Source organism: Capricornis sumatraensis, unplaced genomic scaffold, assembly GCF_032405125.1.
Source record: "Capricornis sumatraensis isolate serow.1 unplaced genomic scaffold, serow.2 scaffold7, whole genome shotgun sequence".
NCBI classification, from domain to species: Eukaryota; Metazoa; Chordata; class Mammalia; order Artiodactyla; family Bovidae; genus Capricornis; species Capricornis sumatraensis.
Window position 1 is genome coordinate 6,113,731 of NW_027184618.1, and position 15,532 is coordinate 6,129,262.

Sequence of the window (15,532 nt, forward strand, 5' to 3'; positions counted from 1 at the left end):
CTTGGCGCCGGGTGGGGTATGCGTCCTTGGTCCCTGTTCCTTGCAGCTTGTACCCCGGGACTGGGAACACGCTGCCTCTGGACCAGCCTGTACGCTCTGAGCCCAGACGGCCTGACCAGAGGCAAAGCAAAGGTCCTCCTGCCTTCCTGGGGAGGCCAGGGCTGCTGGGGCCCCGATCACCTCCGACTACAGGAGGGTCCAGCTTACGGCCATTCTCTCCCAGATGATCCCCAGTCTGAAGCTGGGGCTGTGCAAGGCCAGCCCCCAAGGGGAGGCGTGCAGGGAGCCTGCGGGCGGACAGGTCTGCGCAGGCTCGCCGGGCCTCGCTCTTTACACAGCCCCGCGGCCGCAAGCTGCCAGTGTCAGCCCGGTGAGTCTGCTCCCCAAGTTCGGGCTGCAGAGGCTGATGCGGGTACAGAAGGACGGGGAAGACGAGAAGAGGAAGGCGCTTTCTGGCCCTAATTACTAAAAAAAAAAAAATTCCCCTTCTCATTCAAATGGTTCTTGTATAATAAGTTTAAATCTTAGAGGACCCCCTTTTATTTTACACTGGGTCATTTCAACTGTTTTAACTGTGTGCTTTAAAAGCTGTCCACGACCTACCTCTTGAGAAACCTATATGCAGATCAGGAAGCAACAGTTAGAACTTGACATGGAAAAACAGACTGGTTCCAAATAGGAAAAGGAGTACATCAAGGCTGTATATTGTCACCGTGCTATTTAACTTCTATTCAGAGTGAAGTGAAGTGAAGTCACTCAGTCGTGTCAGACTCTTTGCGACCCCATGGACTGTAGCCCACCAGGCTCCTCTGTCCATGGGATTCTCCAGGCAAGAATACTGGAGTGGGTTGCCATTTCCTTCTCCAGGGGATCTTCCCGACCCAGGGATCGAACCCAGGTCTCCCACATTGCAGGCAGACGCTTTTAACCTCTGCACCACCAGGGAAGCCCATTAGTTTACATAAATATAAGAAACATTAAATTCTAAAGTATTTTCTCTGGTATTCATGAATTTTTCACTAATTAAAAACCCTGTAATAAAATATCTTTGGGTAACAACTAGACATGGAACAACAGACTGGTTCCAAATAGGAAAAGGAGTACGTCAAGGCTGTATATTGTCAGCCTGATTATTTAACTTATATGCAGAGTACATCATGAGAAACGCTGAGCTGGAAGAAGCACAAGCTGGAATCAAGACTGGCAGGAGAAATATCAATAACCTCAGATAAGCAGATGACACCACCTTTATGGCAGAAAGTGAAGAGGAACTAAAAAGCCTCTTGATGAAAGTGAAACTGGAGAGTGAAAAAGCTGGCTTAAAGCTCAACATTCAGAAAACCAAGATCATGGCATCTAGTCCCATCCCTTCATGGGAAATAGATGGGAAATAGTGGAAACAGTGTCAGATTTTATTTTTTTGGACTCCAAAATCACTGCAGATGGTGATTGCAGCCATGAAATTAAAAGACGCTTACTCCTTGGAAGGAAAGTTATGACCAATGTAGACAGCATATTGAAAAGCAGAGACATTACTTTGCCAACTAAGGTCCGTCTAGTGAAGGGTATGGTTTTTCCTGTGGTCATGTATGGATGAGAGAGTTGGACTGTGAAGAAGGCTGAGTGCCGAAGAATTGATGCTTTTGAACTGTGGTGTTGGAAAAGACTCTTGAGAGTCCTTTGGACTGCAAGAAGATCCAACCAGTCCATCCTAAAAGAGATCAGTCCTGGGTGTTCATTGAAAGGACTGATGCTAAAGCTGAAACTCCAATACTTTGTCCACCTGATGCGAAGAGTTGACTCATTGGAAAAGACCCTGATGCTGGGAGGGATTGAGGGCAGGAGGAGAAGGGGACGACAGAGGATGAGATGGCTGGATGGCATCACTGACTCAATGGACCTGAGTTTGAGTGAACTCTGAGAGTTGGTGATGGACAGGGAGGCCTAGCATGCTGTGATACATGAGGTCGCAAAGAGTCAGACACGACTGAACGACTGAACTGAACTGAACTGAACAGTCAAACATCAAATATGGAGTCAGACTCCTTGTTACAAGTTTCTTTTCATGAAACGTAGCATACATGTGCAGCTGAGCAGTTCTATCAGCTTAATTCCTGACACTAAAATTTTTGGATAATGGCTTTCTTTCATTTTGTAACTCTGTCAATGAATATTGTGGTTGTTTAGTCCCTAAATCATGTCTGACTCTTTTGCAACCTCACGGACTATAACAGGCTCCTCTGTCCATGGGATTTCTCAGGCAAGAATACTAGAATGGATGGCCATTTCCTTCTCCAGGGGATCTTCCACACCCAAGGATTGAACCCTTATATCCTGCTTGGCAGGTTGATTCTTTACCACTGAGCTTCCAAGGAAGACTGTCAGTGAATATAAATATGTATTAATACATATGCATTGCATATATACTTTTTACATTTACATATAAATATATAAAAATCTTAAAACTCTGTAATAAATCAACAGCACAAGTAAAATGTTAGAAAACAATTTGAACAGATAATTCAACAAAGAGATATAGAGATGACAAATTACACTATGAAAAACAGTGTGAAATTACTCAGTTTGATTAAGAAAAGTTCAAAATTAAAAATTAACATATCACTAGACATACTAAGGGTGAAAAAAAATCTAATGAAAACAAAACAACAACAAAAAACAATGCACAGATACTTAATGCTGGTGATGATTTAGAACAAGTGAACTTCTGTGCATTTCTCATAGGAATGAGAAATTGAGACAGCTTCTCTGAAGGTTGGTGGTTCATTATAAAGTTACTGGAACACTTACAAAACACATTTATCCAGAAGTCCCACTTTATAGAGAAATGAAAACTTGTATTTACACAAAAATCTATTACCAAACATTCAGGGCAGCTATAACAGTGAAATTCTTGAAACAGCCACGTTCATCACCCAAGGAATGAGTAAACAAACTCTGGCATATTACAGAGTGTGAGACACTGCTGAGAAATATAAATAAACAAATTATATTGATGCAGGCAGCAATATGCTGAATGCTTTATGCAAAGTGAAAATTCAGACTTAAAGGCTTTATGGTTCCATTTATATGACATTTTGAAAACGGCATATGGACAGAGGACTGGTCAGCTGGTAGTAAATTAGTAGGGTATTAACTAGAGAGACAAAAAATGAGAATTTTGGAGAGTTATCAAGCTGTTCTGTATTTTGATCATGTTTTGGTAACATAAGTGTGGATTTGTCAGACTTCTCAAAAAGTTTACAACAAAAAAGTGCATTTTAATTTGCATGCAAATTTAAAATATTATAGAATGTATTTTAAAATGTTACCAATTAATGAAAATATCTCTATGATATTATACATGGCCATTCCCCTGAACGAGTCTAAAGAGGACCCTTTATCCTCATTTAACAATCAATTAACTTTGACAACTAGACTGCCATGGTCAGCCTGTGGGTTGAGAAATAATCTCAGTTAGATGCTGGCAGATCTTTGTCATTCCTGGGTCACTTGTTTGTCACAGACACTCTCATACACCTAATCGATACAGTTTGCAGAGAGGGACACACAGATGATGACAGTAAGATTTAATGGTAAAACAAAACATGCCTGTTATGTCACAGTTGTCTGAATGATACAAGCACAATACTGTTAAAATTGTGCTATATTTCAAATATGATAAAGTGATCCTTTCCAGACTAGAGAACAACCCATTCTTCCTTAAAGGCTATTTATAAATATTTAACTAATTTAATCTTAATGATAAAATTTTAGTCATAGGAACTTATTATCATGATTGGCTGAACATTCAAAGGAAAGATAGATTGAAACATAACTATAGGTCAGTACCAATATAGGTATTATTAATCAGAAGCAGAGCATATCAAGAAAAGTTGGTGAGATTACATGGAAGAACTAAACAAAAAAGATCTTCACGACCCAGATAACCACAATGGTGTGATCACTCACCTAGAGCCAGACATCCTGGAATGTGAAGTCAAGTTGGCCTTAGGAAGCATCACTATGAACAAAGCTAGTGGAGGTGATGGAATTCCAGTTGAGCTATTTCAAATTCTAAAAGATGATGCTATGAAAGTGCTGCACTCAATATGCCAGCAAATTTGGAAAACTCAGCAGTGGTCACAGGACTGAAAAATGTTAGTTTTCATTCCAATCCCAAAGAAAGGCAATGCCAAATTATGTTCCAACTACCGCACAATTGTACTCATCTCACGTGCTAGCAAAGTAATCTTCAAAATTCTCCATACCAGGCTTCAGCAGTACATGAGCCATAAGCTTCCAGATGTTCAAACTGGATTTAGAAAAAGCAGAAGAAGCAGAGATCAAATTGGCAACATCTGTTGGATCATTGAAAAAGCAAGAGAGTTCCAGAAAAATCAACTCTGCTTCATTGACTACACCAAAGCCTTAGACTGTGTAGATCAAAACACACTGTGGAACATTCTTAAAGAGATGGGGACACCAGACCACCTGACCTGCCTCCTGAGAAACCTGTATGCAGGACAAAAAGCAACAGTTAGAACTGGGCATGGAACAACAGACTGATTCCAAATTGGGAAAGGAGTATGTCAAGGCTGTATACTGTTACCGTGCTTATTTAACTTATATACAGAGTACTTCATGAGAAACGCTGAGCTGGATGAAGCACAAGCTGGAATCAAGATTGCTGGGAGAAATACTAATAATCCCAGATGACACCACTCTTATGGCAGAAAGCAAAGAAGACCTGAAGGGCCTCTTGATGAAAATGAAAAAGGAGAGTGAAAAAGTGGGCTTAAAGCTTAACATTCAGAAAAATAAGATCATGGCATCCAGTCCCATCACTTCATGGCAAATAAATAGGGAAACAATGGAAGCAGTTACAGACTTCATTTTGAGGGGCTCCAAAATCACTGAAGATGGTGACTGCAGCCATGAAATTAAAAGATGCTTGCTTCTTAGAAGAAAAGCTATGACCAACCTAGATAGCATATTAAACAGCAGACACTACTTTGTTAACAAAGGTCCATCTAGTCAAAGCTATGGTTTTTCCAGTGGTCATGTATGGATGTGAGAGTTGGACTATAAAGAAAACTAAGCCTCAAAGAATTGACGCTTTTGAACTGTGGTGTTGGAGAAGACTCTTGCGAGTCCCTTGGATTGCCAGGAGGTCAAACCAGTGAATGCTAAAGGAAATCAGTCCTGCATATTCATTGGAAAGACTGATGCTGAAGCTGAAACTCCAATATTTTGGCCACCTGATGCTAAGAGCTGACTCATTTGAAAAGACCCTCATGCTGGGAAGATTTAAGGCAGGAGGAGAAGGGAACAAAAGAGAATGAGAAGGTTGGATGGCATCACTGACTCGATGGAGATGCATTTGAGTAAGCTTTGGGAGTTGATGATGGACAGAGAAGTCTGGCGTGCTGCAGTCCATAAAGTGACAAAGAGTCAGACACGACTGAGTGACTGAACTGAATTGAATTGAATCATAACCTGTGGAAATAGTTTTCCCAACTTTGGTTTTACCATTATTTCAAATAATGATGATGGGGTCATATTCTTTGTAAGCCAAATTGTAAATAAAATCTGCAAAGCCTGTTCAACAATGCCTTTTAATGTTAAAATCATATAGGAGTAGCAACAAATTGGATGACAAAATGAAACACTTTTTTAAAAATAACCACAATATTTGTAGATATTTGTGCAAAAATGCTGTTAAATATCTAGCTATAGGATTTTTAATTATGAAATCCATGCCTACAGAAGCATGTAATGCTTTTCTTTAAAATAAGACCTCTTTAACTGCTCTCGCATTGACACCATGAGTATATTAAATTCTTGCAAAGTACTAAGAGATGTGTCTGTAGTCACAGCTGATTATATTCACAGAAGTTCATATATAAGATGAAGTTGTGTTGAATACATACACAGCAGAGGAAAGCACTGTTTAAACATTGAAGTGCTCAGTCAAAACACACACATTAAAATACCAAAACCTGCATTTCTACCACAGAAGAGCTTCTTCACCCGCTGAAAAGCCACTAAAAAGGTACTGTCTACCATCATCAAACACTGTGAAACATGAATGTGTATTTTTCTTCTTTAGAATCATATTCAAGCCTGTGCAACAAAACACATTTATTTATTTCACACAGCAACACTTCTGGTGGGATGGTATGGCTAGCCATGTGCTTTTAAATAAGCTTCATACTCATTTTAATTTTGTTCTTTAAAAGAGTGAAAGGAAAAAATAGTAGCTAAATGACTTGCTCTACATCTGGTAAAGAGAAGATTAAAAACCAGTGATCGAACTCCTGGGACAGCAGTGTTCCACGATTTCGTAAAACCTTCTTTACTAAGTAATGCATGTGTATGGAATCTAAAAAAAATGATACTGAAGAACCTATTTGTAGGAAAGGAATGGAGACATGGATGTAGGGAATGGACTTACACATTTGGGGAGGGAGAGTGAGATGAATGGAGAAAGTTGCATCAACATACATACACAATCAGGCGTGAGATGGATAGCCTGTGGGAAGTTGCTGGGCAGCACAGGGAGCCCAGTGTGATGACCTGGAGGGATGGGAGGGGGAGGGGAGGGAGCAGACACAGGAGTAATTAAGGCTGATCTGTGCAGTGCTGGAGAAGACTCCTAAGAGTCCCTTGGACTGCAAGGAGATCCAACTAGTCCGTCCTAAAGGGGATCAGTCCTGGGTGTTCGTTGGAAGGATTGATGCTGAAGCTGAACTCCAATACTTTGGCCACCTCATGTGAACAGTTAACTCACTGGAAAAGAATCTGATGCTGGGAGGGATTAGGGGCAGGAGGAGAAGGGGACGATAGAGGATGAGATGGTTGGATGGCATCATTGACTCAATGGACATGAGTTTGAGCAAACTCCAAGAGATGGTGAGGGACAGGGAGGCCTGGTGTGCTGCAGTCCATGGGGTCACAAAGAGTCAGACATGACTGAGCAACTGAACTGAACTGAACTGAAAAATATAGTATAAAAAGAAGTGGTTAACTTCTAAACTGGGAAATGCAGAGATCTTTAAAACTTTTTCTCCAATAACCATGTGGCCAGTATTTAAAACATTTTAAAATAAACTCATCACACTACTGTTTTCAGCAATAATTTTCTCAGTGTTGCAATCACATCCTTGTTCCAAAGGCTGTATATCATGGGATTGAACATCGGAGTCACTATGGTGTAGAACAGAGAGAGGAGTCTGTCAGTCCTGCAGAATGACTGGCTTTGGGCCTTAAGTATGCAATGGTAGCAGATCCAAAGAATAAAAGGACAACCAACAGGCGAGAAGAACACGCGGAGAAGGCTTCGGCTCGCCCTCTGGCTGTTGGTGACCTCAGAATAGTGGAAATGATTCTGCTGTAAGAGGCAAGGATCAGCAAAAAGGGACAGCAGCAAACAACAGAGCTACTGCATGGACTGACGGCTCGTGTGCAGAAGTGTCTCCGCAGGCCAGCTTCAGAATGGGGGGAATGTCACAGAAGTGGTTAATCTCGTTCAAATGAAACGCAGAGAGAAGATCTGGCACGTTTGCCTATCTGCACTGGGAGTCCACTGACCCAGGAGCCCACAGCCGGCTGGAGGCACACCTTTGGGGTCATGACCAGGGGATAGTGCAGAGAGCCACAGACAGCCACACAGTGGTCATAGGCCATCACCGCCAGGAGGAAGCACTCAGTGGCTCGGAGGATAAGGAAGAAGCACATTTGGGCAGCCCAGTCCAGCACAGAAATGCTTCTGTCCTGAGTCCAAAGGTTCGCCAGAATCCTAGGGAGAGTGACAGACACGGAACAGATTTCCAAGGAGGAAAATTTTGCCAGGAAAAAATATGTGGGTTTGTGCAGTCCAGGGACAAGCCTAGTTAGTATTATTATGAGGCTATTTCCAGTTAAGATAATGATGTAAATGATGGAGAATACCCCAAAGAATAGCCCTTGGAGGTCTGGAAGTTCAGAAAACCCCAGGAAAACAAGCTGTATCACTGTGGATACGCTGTCTTCTGCTTCCATCTCTTCATTTCTCATCTGTGGGAATGATCCAGTCAGAGGTACTATTATTTCACTTTCATTAGCTCTTGTTTTCTTATTTATAAAACGGGATGTTGCAACTTGCTATTTTTCAATTTCCTATAAAAACCAAACCTATTACACCAGGTGCTCTAAATGTGTGATAAAGTGTGTTTTTCATCCTTATTAAACCTATCTGTAAATTAAAAAAAACTTTAATCTTTCTTTTTCTGCTGTATACAATATTTATTTAGTTCTGAAGATAAGTGATTGTAATTTTGCTATTTGCCTCAACACTCAAAAATACAAATTCTGAATTTAAGTTCCTTTATGAAATAACTTGATATTTGCATTTGATGTGTTATTCTTTTCACCTCTTCATTCTGTTTTTCATTATCAATTCAAAATTAATTTTTTTTTGCTCTTTTAAATGTCTTAAGCAATATAAAATAGTTTTAGGGATACATATAGTTAATTTTTTTTAATGACATTTTTTTCATTTGTATTTCCAATGTCTTCTTAACTTTGACATTCTGCATATTTAGCTATTTTATTATAAAACAAAATTCATCAGCTAACCACTCAAGATTTTTGAATGGTATTTAATTTTTAAAACTGTGTATTTCAATGTAGTGTCTACAAATTCAGCATTCATAATTTTTATTCAGACTTTTCTGTTCAAAGACAAAGAATTCTAAGCTGGTCTTCCTGTCCAGGAACTCTCATAAGGGTATAAGGCATGTTCACCTAACGTTTATATTCATTAAAGCATTCAAACTAGAATGTTCACCTGTTACACACTTATTGTAAGAAATACATCCACCACAATAGCTACCTCAGAGCCTCCTAAATTACAAAGGACTTCAATAATTGACAATTCTGCTGAATACCTTTAATTAATTAATTGTTGTGGGGTTTTTTTGCCCCTATGTGAGTGTTAGTTCATGCATGTGAAAGCTTTGGGTTGAGATTGTCCATCTTTCTTTGCTCTACCTAGATTTTAAGCTTTTGATCATCAGTGTATCTTTGTATGTAATGTGTAATATGTTTCTACCACAAAAAGTGATTTACTAACTTCTTGAATTAATAATTAAACTTTCTGGCAAGCTGCAGTTACAAAGCATCAGGAGAAAAGGCTCAGCTTTGTCAACAATCTGTTAGATATCTGGGCCTAATCATATCAGAAGGGACTAGGGCCATAGGACCCAAGAGAATAAAACCTATACACGCTAGTAAAGTAATGCTCAAAATTCTCCAAGCCAGGCTTCAGCAATATGTGAACCGTGAACTTCAAGATGTTCAAGGTGGTTTTAGAAAAGGCAGAGGAACCAGAGATCAAATTGCCAACATCTGCTGGATCACTGAAAAAGCAAGAGAGTTCCAGAAAAACATCTATTTCTGCTTTACTGACTATGCCAAAGCCTTTGACTGTGTTGACCACAATAAACTAAGGAAAATTCTTCAAGAGATGGAAATACCAGACCACCTGACCTGCCTCTTGAGAAACCTGTATGCAGGTCGGGAAGCAACAGTTAAAACTGGACATGGAACAACAGACTGGCTCCAAATAGGAAAAGGAGTACGTCAAGGCTCTATATTGTCATCCTGCTTATTTAACTTATATACTGTGCATATAATGAGAAACGCTGGGCTGGAGGAAGCACAAGCTGGAATCAAGATTGCCAGGAGAAATATCAATCACCTCAGATATGCAGATGACACCACCCTTATGGCAGAAAGTGAAGAGGAACTAAAGAGCCTCTTGATGAAAGTAAAAGAGGAGAGTGAAAAAGTTGGCTTAAAGCTCAACATTCAGAAAACGAAGATCATGGCATCTGGTCCCATCACTTCATGGGAAATAGATGCAGAAACAGTGGAAATAGTGTCCGATTTTATTTTTCTGGGCTCCAAAATCACTGAAGATGGTGATTGCAGCCATGAAATTAAAAGACGCTTACTCCTTGGAAGAAAAGTTATGACCAACCTAGATAGCATATTGAAAAGCAGAGACATTACTTTGTCAACAAAGGTCCGTCTAGTCAAGGCTATGGTTCTTCCCGTGGTCATGTACAGATGTGAGACTTGGACTGTGAAGAAGGCTGAGAGGCAAAAAATAGATGCTTTTGAACTCTGGTGTTGGAGAAGACTCTTGGGAGTCCCTTGAACTGCAGGGAGATCCAACCAGTCCATTCTGAAGGAGATCAGCCCTGGGATTTCTTTGGAAGGACCGATGCTGAAGCTGAAACTCCAATACTTTGGCCACCTCATGAGAAGAGTTGACTCACTGGATAAGACCCTGATGCTGGGAGGGATTGTGGGCAGGAGAAGAAGGGGACGACAGAGGATGAGATGGCTGATGGCATCACTGACTTGATGGACGTGAGTCTGAGTGAACTCTGGGAGTTGGTGATGGACAGAGAGGCCTGGTGTGCTGCGATTCATGGGGTCGCAAAGAGTCGGATACGACTGGGCGACTGAACTGGAACTGGAACTGGAACTGAAATCATCCCCTACCTATGACTTTAAGACAATTGAGAGGATTATTTGAAAATCACAGGCTACTGTCGTGCTTGGATTCCGGGTTATGGGGCACTTGCCGGCCTTTATATAAACTTATAGCTGAAACTCAGCAGCCCCAAACCTACAAACTGGTTTGGTCTCCAGATACTCAAAAGGCTTTGAAGGTTCTTCAGACTGCTCTCCTGCAAGCTCCCACTCTGAATTGCCCACAGGGTCAGAATTTAATTTGTTTGTCACTGAAAGAAAAGGTGTGGTCTTGGGAGTTTTGACACAACCCTGAGAGCCTCATCAGCAATCTATTTCTTATCTAAGCAGAGTTTACTTCAGTTCATTTCAGTTCAGTCACTCAGTCGTGTCCGACTCTTTGCGACCCCATGAATCACAGCACACCAGGCCTCCCTGTCCATCACCAACTCCCGGAGTGCACTCAGACTCACGTCCATCGAGTCCGTGACGCCATCCAGCCATCTCATCCTGGGTCATCCCCTTCTCCTCCTGCCCCCAATCCCTCCTAGCATCAGAGTCCCCTCCAATGAGTCAACTCTTCGCATGAGGTGTCCAAAGTACTGGAGCTTCAGCTTTAGCATCATTCCTTCCAAAGAACACCCAGGACTGATCTCCTTCAGAATGGACTGGTTGGATCTCCTTGCAGTCCAAGGGACCATCAAGAGTCTTCTCCAACATCACAGTTCAAAAGCATCAATTCTTCGGCACTCAGCCTTCTTCACAGTCCAACTCTCACATCTATACATGACCACAGGAAAAACCATAGCCTTGACTAGACGGACCTTAGTCGGCAAAGTAATGTCTCTTCTTTTGAATATACTATCTAGGTTGGTCATAACTTTTCTTCCAAGGAGTAAGCGTCTTTTGATTTCATGGCTGCAGTCACCATCTGCAGTGATTTTGGAGCCCAAAAAATAAAGTCTGACACTGTTTCCACTGTTGCCCCATCTATTTCCCATGAAGTGATGGGACCAGATGCCATGATCTTCGTTTTCTGAATGTTGAGCTTTAAGCCAACTTTTTCACTCCCCTCTTTCACTTTCATCAAGAGGCTTTTGAGTTCCTCTTCACTTTCTGCCATAAGGGTGGTGTCATCTGCATATCTGAGGTGATTGATATTTCTCCCGGCAATCTTGATTCCATCTTGTGTTTCTTCCAGTCCAGCATTTCTCATGATGTACTCTGCATAGAAGTTAAATAAGCAGGGTGACAATATACAGCCTTGACATACTCCTTTTCCTATTTGGAACCAGTCTGTTGTTCCATGTCCAGTTCTAACTGTTGCTTCCCGACCTGCATACAGATTTCTCAAGAGGCAGGTCAGGTGGTCTGGTATTCCCATCTCTCTCAGAATTTTACACAGTTTATTGTGATCCACACAGTCAAAGGCTTTGGCATAGTCAATAAAGCAAAAATAGATGTTTTTCTGGAACTCTCTTGCTTTTTCCATGATCCAGAGGATGTTGGCAATTTGATCTCTGGTTCTTCTGCCTTTTCGAAAACCAGCTTGAACATCAGGGAGTTCACAGTTCACGTATTGTTGAAGCCTGGCTTGGAGAATTTTGAGCATTACTTTACTAGCATGTGGGATGAGTGCAATTGTGCGATAGTTTAAGAATTCTTTGGCATTGCCCTTCTTTGGGATTGGAATGAAAACTGACCTTTTCCAGTCCTGTGGCCACTGCTGAGTTTTCCAAATTTGCTGGCATATTGAGTGCAGCACTTTCACAGCATTATTTTTCAAGATTTGAAACAGCTCAACTGGATTTCCATCACCTCTACTAGTTTTGTTCGTAGTGATGCTTTCTAAGGCCCACTTGACTTCACATTCCAAGACGTCTGGCTCTAGATTAGTGATCGCATCATGATTATCTGGGTCGTGAAGATCTTTTTGTACAGTTCTTCTATGTATCCTTGCCACCTCTTCTTAATATCTTCTGCTTCTGTTAGGTCCATACCATTTCTGTCCTTTATCGAGCCCATCTTTGCATGAAACGTTCCCTTGGTGTCTCTAATTTTCTTGAAGAGATCTCTAGTCTTTCCCATTCTATTGTTTTCCTCTATTTCTTTGGAGTGATTGCTGAAGAAGGCTTTCTTATCTCTTCTTGCTATTCTTTGGAACTCTGCATTCAGATTCTTAAATCTTTGGTTTTCTGCTTTGCTTTTCACCTCTCTTCTTTTCACAGCTATTTGTAAGGCCTCCCCAGAGAGCCATTTTGCTTTTTTGCATTTCTTTTCCATGGGGATGGTCTTGATCCCTGTCTCCTGTACAATGTCACGAACCTCATTCCATAGTTCATCAGGCACTCTATCTGTCAGATCTAGACCCTTGAATCTCTTTCTCACTTCCACTGTATAGTCATAAGGGATTTGATTTAGGTCATACCTGAATGGTCTAGCAGTTTTCCCTACTTTCTTCAATTTAAGTCTGAATTGGGCAATAAGGAGTTCATGATCTGAGCCACAGTCAGGTCCTGGTCTTGTTTTGTTGACTGTATAGAGCTTCTCCATATTTGGCTGCAAAGAATATAATCAATCGTATTTTGGTGTTGACCATCTGGTGATGTCCGTGTGTAGAGTCTTCTCTTGTGTTGTTGGAAGAGGGTGTTTGCTATGACCAGTGCATTTTCTTGGCAAAACTCTATTAGTCTTTGCCCTGCTTCATTCCACATTCCAAGGCCAAATTTGCCTGTTACTCCAGGTGTTTCTTGACTTCCTACTTTTGCATTCCAGTCCCCTATAATGAAAAGGACATCTTTTTTGGGTGTTAGTTCTAAACGATCTTGTAGGTCTTCATAAAACCGTTCAACTTCAGTTTCTTCAGCATTATTGGTTGGGGCATAGACTTGTATAACTGTGATATTGAATGGTTTGCCTTCAGACGAACAGAGATCATTCTGTCGTTTTTGAGATTGCATCCAAGTACTGCATTTTGGACTCTTTTGTTGACCATGATAGCTACACCATTTCTTCTGAGGGATTCCTGCCCGCAGTAGTAGATGTAATGGTCATCTGAGTTAAATTCACCCATTCCAATCCATTTTAGTTCGCTGATTCCTAGAATGTCAAAGTTCACCCTTGCCGTCTCTTGTTTGACCACTTCCGATTTGCCTTGATTCATGGACCTGACATTCCAGGTTCCTATGCAATATTGTTCTTTACAGCATCGGATCTTGCTTCTATCACCAGTCACATCCACAACTGGGTATTGTTTTTGCTTTGGCTCCATCCCTTCATTCTTTCTGGAGTTATTTCTCCACTGATCTCCAGTAGCATATTGGGCACCTAATGACCTGGGGAGTTCCTCTTTTGGTATCCTATCATTTTGCCTTTTCATGCTGTTCATGGGGTTCTCAAGGCAAGAATACTGAAGTGGCTTGCCATTCCCTTCTCCAGTGGACCACATTCTGTCAGGCCTAATTAGATGTAATTTCACGTGGGTGGCCCCACTGCCTAAGAGTAATTGGGACAGCAGCTTTATTAGCACCTGAAGCTTTCAAAATAATTAATGGATGGAACCTTACTGTCCTGACTTCTCATGATGTGAGTGGAATCTTAAATTCTAAGGTTAATATTTGGATGACAGACAGTAGACTTCTTAAATATCAGTCGTTGTTAGAAGGACCAGTAACTAAGCTTAAAGTCTGTAGTAATTTAAATCCTGCCACTTTCCTTCCTGAGAAGGAAAATGAAACACCAGATCATGACTGTTCCCAATTCCTAACTTTAAACTATGCAGCTTGGGAGGATCTAATGGATACCCCATTAGACAATCCTGACATGGAAATATTTACAGATGGCAGTTCTTTTGTTTGGTATGAAAAGCATAAAGCAGGTTATGCTGTGGTGACAGCTGAACAGGTTTCCCCTCTTCATCAGTGGAAGGCTTCCCATGGTGGACATCTCCACTTCAAGGAAAAGACTTTCTCCGAGTCTGAGAATACCTTCAACAACGATCATATGTGATGCCTCTTCTTCAACTGATGACATCTAACAATCCTAAGATGGACTGATGTAGCTATGGACATAATATGACTTTTAATTTTGATTTTAATTTGTTTTAATGATTATTTTGCCTTATATCTGTAACTGTGTAATTTAATTTATTTCTAGTTGCATGAAGGCTTTTAAGTTATAAATGGTTGTTCAAGATCCTACTAGTGCCACAGCCTCCTCCAACTATTGCTTGGGGCCCCTGGATCAGAGACCCTCAATATGAGGGTTAGGAGAATATGTTGCCATAACAATTTAGGGACCACACCCCTAAGCAGTGGGAAGTAGTTATGGAACGAAAACGATGCCCATTTCCCTTGGCGACATAATTCTCCTAAAAGAAAAGGGGGGAATGAGACAGTCATTTCCTAGGCAGGTTGATAAGAAGTCTAGGGGTCCCCAGGGAGAGAGGGGTCTGGAATTCTCAAGGAGGCAGAAAGGACAAACTCTTTTTGTCCCGCTACATTCCAAGGATTATATAACAATAATGCATCCTGCTTGGGGACAGTCTCTGGAAAAAACCTTCTGGCTAATCCTGTTATCTTAAAGTGTAAATTATGGGAGTAGGTCTAGTGAGGTCTTTACAACCTCCAGACATTCTTTTGATTCACTGTAATAACTAATTAGAGAGCATATAACTTTATTGCTAACTCTAGCAAGGGGGTGCTCTTTCTACCCCCTTCTGATGCCTTTGTCTGAAGCTTTCTCTATCTCCTTTATACTTTAATAAAACTTTATTACACCAAAGCTCTGAGCAATCAAGCCTCATCTCTGGCCCCGGATTGAATTCTTCTCCTCCGGAGGCCAAGAATCCCGGCATCTTTGCATGGTTCAGCAATAACCTTTCATGGGGAGGGTCTCACCCAGGATATTGTGGACATATGACCCCAGATACATGGTCAGTGAGATGGGGTCACCCTGGAGACTGTGCATATGTTACTTCAGGTGCAGGTTCTGGGAGGGGTTTACCCTGGAG

At 41.2% G+C, this 15,532-nt stretch overlaps 1 pseudogene; it reads right to left on the reverse strand.

Moving 5' to 3' along the window:
• Positions 1 to 7,114: 7,114 nt before the first annotated feature.
• LOC138072345 (olfactory receptor 10AG1-like) lies at positions 7,115 to 8,055 on the reverse strand (annotated as a pseudogene).
• Between the last annotated feature and the right edge of the window lie 7,477 nt (positions 8,056 to 15,532).